This window comes from Penaeus vannamei, chromosome 10 (assembly GCF_042767895.1).
Source record: "Penaeus vannamei isolate JL-2024 chromosome 10, ASM4276789v1, whole genome shotgun sequence".
Taxonomy (NCBI): Eukaryota; Metazoa; Arthropoda; class Malacostraca; order Decapoda; family Penaeidae; genus Penaeus; species Penaeus vannamei.
This window is the reverse complement of record NC_091558.1, coordinates 45,523,306-45,530,805: the sequence shown is the minus strand read 5'-3', so window position 1 is coordinate 45,530,805 and position 7,500 is coordinate 45,523,306.

The following is a 7,500-nucleotide window of genomic DNA, read 5'->3' as shown; positions in this document are numbered from 1 at the left end:
AATGTTGCAGCCATCCATATCACGAATGTTGCAGCCATCCATATCACGAATGTTGCAGCCATCCATATCACGAATATTGCAGCCATCCATATCACGAATGTTGCAGCCATCCATATCACGAATATTGCAGCCATCCATATCACGAATATTGCAGCCATCCATATCACGAATATTGCAGCCATCCATATCACGAATGTTGCAGCCATCCATATCACGAATGTTGCAGCCATCCATATCACGAATATTGCAGCCATCCATATCACGAATGTTGCAGCCATCCATATCACGAATGTTGCAGCCATCCATATCACGAATGTTGCAGCCATCCATATCACGAATATTGCAGCCATCCATATCACGAATGTTGCAGCCATCCATATCACGAATATTGCAGCCATCCATATCACGAATGTTGCAGCCATCCATATCACGAATATTGCAGCCATCCATATCACGAATATTGCAGCCATCCATATCACGAATATTGCAGCCATCCATATCACGAATGTTGCAGCCATCCATATCACGAATATTGCAGCCATCCATATCACGAATATTGCAGCCATCCATATCACGAATGTTGCAGCCATCCATATCACGAATGTTGCAGCCATCCATATCACGAATGTTGCAGCCATCCATATCACGAATGTTGCAGCCATCCATATCACGAATGTTGCAGCCATCCATATCACGAATGTTGCAGCCATCCATCCATATCACGAATGTTGCAGCCATCCATATCACGAATATTGCAGCCATCCATATCACGAATATTGCAGCCATCCATATCACGAATGTTGCAGCCATCCATATCACGAATGTTGCAGCCATCCATATCACGAATATTGCAGCCATCCATATCACGAATATTGCAGCCATCCATATCACGAATGTTGCAGCCATCCATATCACGAATGTTGCAGCCATCCATATCACGAATATTGCAGCCATCCATATCACGAATGTTGCAGCCATCCATATCACGAATATTGCAGCCATCCATATCACGAATGTTGCAGCCATCCATATCACGAATATTGCAGCCATCCATATCACGAATATTGCAGCCATCCATATCACGAATATTGCAGCCATCCATATCACGAATATTGCAGCCATCCATATCACGAATGTTGCAGCCATCCATATCACGAATGTTGCAGCCATCCATATCACGAATGTTGCAGCCATCCATATCACGAATATTGCAGCCATCCATATCACGAATATTGCAGCCATCCATATCACGAATATTGCAGCCATCCATATCACGAATATTGCAGCCATCCATATCACGAATGTTGCAGCCATCCATATCACGAATATTGCAGCCATCCATATCACGAATGTTGCAGCCATCCATATCACGAATATTGCAGCCATCCATATCACGAATATTGCAGCCATCCATATCACGAATATTGCAGCCATCCATATCACGAATATTGCAGCCATCCATATCACGAATATTGCAGCCATCCATATCACGAATATTGCAGCCATCCATATCACGAATGTTGCAGCCATCCATATCACGAATGTTGCAGCCATCCATATCACGAATATTGCAGCCATCCATATCACGAATATTGCAGCCATCCATATCACGAATGTTGCAGCCATCCATATCACGAATATTGCAGCCATCCATATCACGAATATTGCAGCCATCCATATCACGAATATTGCAGCCATCCATATCACGAATATTGCAGCCATCCATATCACGAATGTTGCAGCCATCCATATCACGAATGTTGCAGCCATCCATATCACGAATATTGCAGCCATCCATATCACGAATATTGCAGCCATCCATATCACGAATATTGCAGCCATCCATATCACGAATGTTGCAGCCATCCATATCACGAATATTGCAGCCATCCATATCACGAATATTGCAGCCATCCATATCACGAATATTGCAGCCATCCATATCACGAATATTGCAGCCATCCATATCACGAATATTGCAGCCATCCATATCACGAATATTGCAGCCATCCATATCACGAATGTTGCAGCCATCCATATCACGAATATTGCAGCCATCCATATCACGAATATTGCAGCCATCCATATCACGAATGTTGCAGCCATCCATATCACGAATGTTGCAGCCATCCATATCACGAATATTGCAGCCATCCATATCACGAATATTGCAGCCATCCATATCACGAATATTGCAGCCATCCATATCACGAATGTTGCAGCCATCCATATCACGAATGTTGCAGCCATCCATATCACGAATGTTGCAGCCATCCATATCACGAATATTGCAGCCATCCATATCACGAATATTGCAGCCATCCATATCACGAATGTTGCAGCCATCCATATCACGAATATTGCAGCCATCCATATCACGAATATTGCAGCCATCCATATCACGAATGTTGCAGCCATCCATATCACGAATATTGCAGCCATCCATATCACGAATGTTGCAGCCATCCATATCACGAATGTTGCAGCCATCCATATCACGAATGTTGCAGCCATCCATATCACGAATATTGCAGCCATCCATATCACGAATATTGCAGCCATCCATATCACGAATATTGCAGCCATCCATATCACGAATGTTGCAGCCATCCATATCACGAATATTGCAGCCATCCATATCACGAATGTTGCAGCCATCCATATCACGAATATTGCAGCCATCCATATCACGAATGTTGCAGCCATCCATATCACGAATATTGCAGCCATCCATATCACGAATATTGCAGCCATCCATATCACGAATATTGCAGCCATCCATATCACGAATATTGCAGCCATCCATATCACGAATGTTGCAGCCATCCATATCACGAATGTTGCAGCCATCCATATCACGAATATTGCAGCCATCCATATCACGAATATTGCAGCCATCCATATCACGAATATTGCAGCCATCCATATCACGAATATTGCAGCCATCCATATCACGAATGTTGCAGCCATCCATATCACGAATGTTGCAGCCATCCATATCACGAATATTGCAGCCATCCATATCACGAATGTTGCAGCCATCCATATCACGAATGTTGCAGCCATCCATATCACGAATATTGCAGCCATCCATATCACGAATGTTGCAGCCATCCATATCACGAATATTGCAGCCATCCATATCACGAATATTGCAGCCATCCATATCACGAATGTTGCAGCCATCCATATCACGAATGTTGCAGCCATCCATATCACGAATGTTGCAGCCATCCATATCACGAATGTTGCAGCCATCCATATCACGAATGTTGCAGCCATCCATATCACGAATGTTGCAGCCATCCATATCACGAATATTGCAGCCATCCATATCACGAATGTTGCAGCCATCCATATCACGAATATTGCAGCCATCCATATCACGAATATTGCAGCCATCCATATCACGAATATTGCAGCCATCCATATCACGAATATTGCAGCCATCCATATCACGAATATTGCAGCCATCCATATCACGAATGTTGCAGCCATCCATATCACGAATGTTGCAGCCATCCATATCACGAATATTGCAGCCATCCATATCACGAATGTTGCAGCCATCCATATCACGAATATTGCAGCCATCCATATCACGAATATTGCAGCCATCCATATCACGAATGTTGCAGCCATCCATATCACGAATGTTGCAGCCATCCATATCACGAATATTGCAGCCATCCATATCACGAATATTGCAGCCATCCATATCACGAATGTTGCAGCCATCCATATCACGAATGTTGCAGCCATCCATATCACGAATGTTGCAGCCATCCATATCACGAATATTGCAGCCATCCATATCACGAATGTTGCAGCCATCCATATCACGAATATTGCAGCCATCCATATCACGAATGTTGCAGCCATCCATATCACGAATGTTGCAGCCATCCATATCACGAATGTTGCAGCCATCCATATCACGAATGTTGCAGCCATCCATATCACGAATATTGCAGCCATCCATATCACGAATATTGCAGCCATCCATATCACGAATGTTGCAGCCATCCATATCACGAATGTTGCAGCCATCCATATCACGAATATTGCAGCCATCCATATCACGAATATTGCAGCCATCCATATCACGAATATTGCAGCCATCCATATCACGAATGTTGCAGCCATCCATATCACGAATATTGCAGCCATCCATATCACGAATATTGCAGCCATCCATATCACGAATGTTGCAGCCATCCATATCACGAATATTGCAGCCATCCATATCACGAATATTGCAGCCATCCATATCACGAATATTGCAGCCATCCATATCACGAATATTGCAGCCATCCATATCACGAATGTTGCAGCCATCCATATCACGAATGTTGCAGCCATCCATATCACGAATGTTGCAGCCATCCATATCACGAATGTTGCAGCCATCCATATCACGAATGTTGCAGCCATCCATATCACGAATGTTGCAGCCATCCATATCACGAATGTTGCAGCCATCCATATCACGAATATTGCAGCCATCCATATCACGAATGTTGCAGCCATCCATATCACGAATGTTGCAGCCATCCATATCACGAATGTTGCAGCCATCCATATCACGAATGTTGCAGCCATCCATATCACGAATGTTGCAGCCATCCATATCACGAATATTGCAGCCATCCATATCACGAATGTTGCAGCCATCCATATCACGAATGTTGCAGCCATCCATATCACGAATGTTGCAGCCATCCATATCACGAATATTGCAGCCATCCATATCACGAATGTTGCAGCCATCCATATCACGAATGTTGCAGCCATCCATATCACGAATATTGCAGCCATCCATATCACGAATGTTGCAGCCATCCATATCACGAATATTGCAGCCATCCATATCACGAATGTTGCAGCCATCCATATCACGAATGTTGCAGCCATCCATATCACGAATATTGCAGCCATCCATATCACGAATATTGCAGCCATCCATATCACGAATGTTGCAGCCATCCATATCACGAATGTTGCAGCCATCCATATCACGAATGTTGCAGCCATCCATATCACGAATATTGCAGCCATCCATATCACGAATGTTGCAGCCATCCATATCACGAATATTGCAGCCATCCATATCACGAATATTGCAGCCATCCATATCACGAATATTGCAGCCATCCATATCACGAATGTTGCAGCCATCCATATCACGAATGTTGCAGCCATCCATATCACGAATGTTACAGCCTTCCATATCACGAATATTGCAGCCATCCATATCACGAATGTTGCAACCATCCAGGATACTGTGCATGGCGCATTCAGGACCATTTCTGCTGAATCATGTAAGAATATCTCAATTAAAATAATTTAGAGGATCATTCTACGGCCCACTTCTCAAAAGCCTACTGTGTTTTAGGAACCATTTCTTCTAGGTTGCAGAAAACTTTAATTGAGAACATACTCGATATTTGACGCAATTTATCACATGAAATGCTTCGGCCATTGCTTGAAAGTTCGGATTCTTGGATTGAATGGATTACTAAGTACATACACACGGACGCACAGAGAGAGAGAGGGATGAGAGGCACACAGACAGATATAGAAATTAAAAGTTTTTTGCCCTTGATAATAACGTAAAATCGACGTAATACCTCTGCCACAGATATATATACACTCATTGTATTGTTATATATACACAAAAAATGTATGTTGTGTGTATGTGTACTGTATATGGTTCCCCTCGTGCCCAGTCCTCTCCAAGATCTAATTTGAGTCTGATTTTGCTCAGGTTTGGTCTCGAGCAAATGAGAGACGAGTGAATCTGAAGGAGGCATTCGATGGCCCTGAAACGAACTTTCCAGATTCCCGGAAAACATTCGGCGTAATGTGTGAAGCTGAAAGAGAACGAATGAAGAAAATCACAGTGATGGACTCTATAACTTTTTTTTATTAAAAGTCATTTAGCCCTTTGGGATTTTTTTCTACGCCCCTTTAGGACCAGAGGTCACACTGCATTCCCCAAGAATTGTATTAGTCCGCAAGGTAAACCTATTATTAAGTCCCGCGGAAGGAAACTGGCTATGGTAGAATGCAGTTGACTCTCAACGACCCCATTCTGATGAAAAACTGTAAAAATCAGCAAAACTTTACCTTGCACACACACACACACACACACACACACACACACACACACACACACACACACACACACACACACACACACACACACACACACACACACACAGCAAGACGCAGGCCTGCACCAGGGGCCAGATTCTCAAACGCGTTAAGGCGTCTTATCTCCTTCAGGCGCCTTTACTTACGGCCGAGCGATCTTACATACACATACACAGAGCAAGGGACCCGCCATATTGGTGCGATTGAAGGCGTCTTAGGTTAGGGAAGCGGGAGAGCGGCCTTTAGCGCTTTCCGGCGGGCGGGAAATCAACTCTGCGCTCTAATATAAGGGAAATACAGCAGGATTAAGGCCTCCAGCGCGCCTTAACTTAGGGCTCTTTTGAAAACCCGGCCCCAGAAGTGTGCACATGAGACTGAAAACCCGGATCATCAGCGCCAGACCCCGTGCTCCTAATGGCGCCAGTTCTCTCCGAACGCGCGATAGATTTCCAACGACGATGCGCCAGTGTCCGGAAAAAAAAAGTTCAGATTTGACCAGAAATCGTGTTTTGTGTTCGAGCGATAATGATGAACGTGAATATTACAAAAAGGGTTATTGTATTGTCCTTTTTGTAGGGAAGCTATACTGGCCCCACATGGGATAATTAGCTTTAAAAGTTTTGTCCGTGACAAACAAACAACAAATCTACTTGGACTAGCTTGTTCCGAATATCCTCGGTTCCTGAAAGACAAAAAAAAGAAAAAAAAAGAAAAAAAAAACATCTCATTTTGCTGACTCAGCAACGAGGGAAATAAAATTCAATTCTATATTAAGATTTGTTCCACAGAATCGAATCCTTTTCGGTTAACAGGATTTGTATAAACACTTTTTTAGTTTGCATTGCTCGCTTAGAACCCTACAAGACTGCACCTCGTTAAAGGGGGTTAAAGGGGCGCTGCGGAGTGGATCGGCTGATCTGTAATGAATAGAAGGGAATGAATCACAGGCAGTGACTCAGGCTCGGTAGGAATTTCCTAAAACTTATAGAGTCGGTTGGGTATTTTCTACAAATGCACACAATTATACTCTCTCTCTCTCTCTCTCTCTCTCTCTCTCTCTCTCTCTCTCTCTCTCTCTCTATATATATATATATATATATATATATATATATATATATATATATATATATATATTTATATATATATATATATATATATATATATATATATATATATATATATATGTATGTGTATATATACATGTATATATATATCATATATATATATATACATGTATATACATTATATGTATACATATACATATATATATATATATATATATATATATATATGTATATATAACATATATGTGTATATATATACATACATATATACACATACATG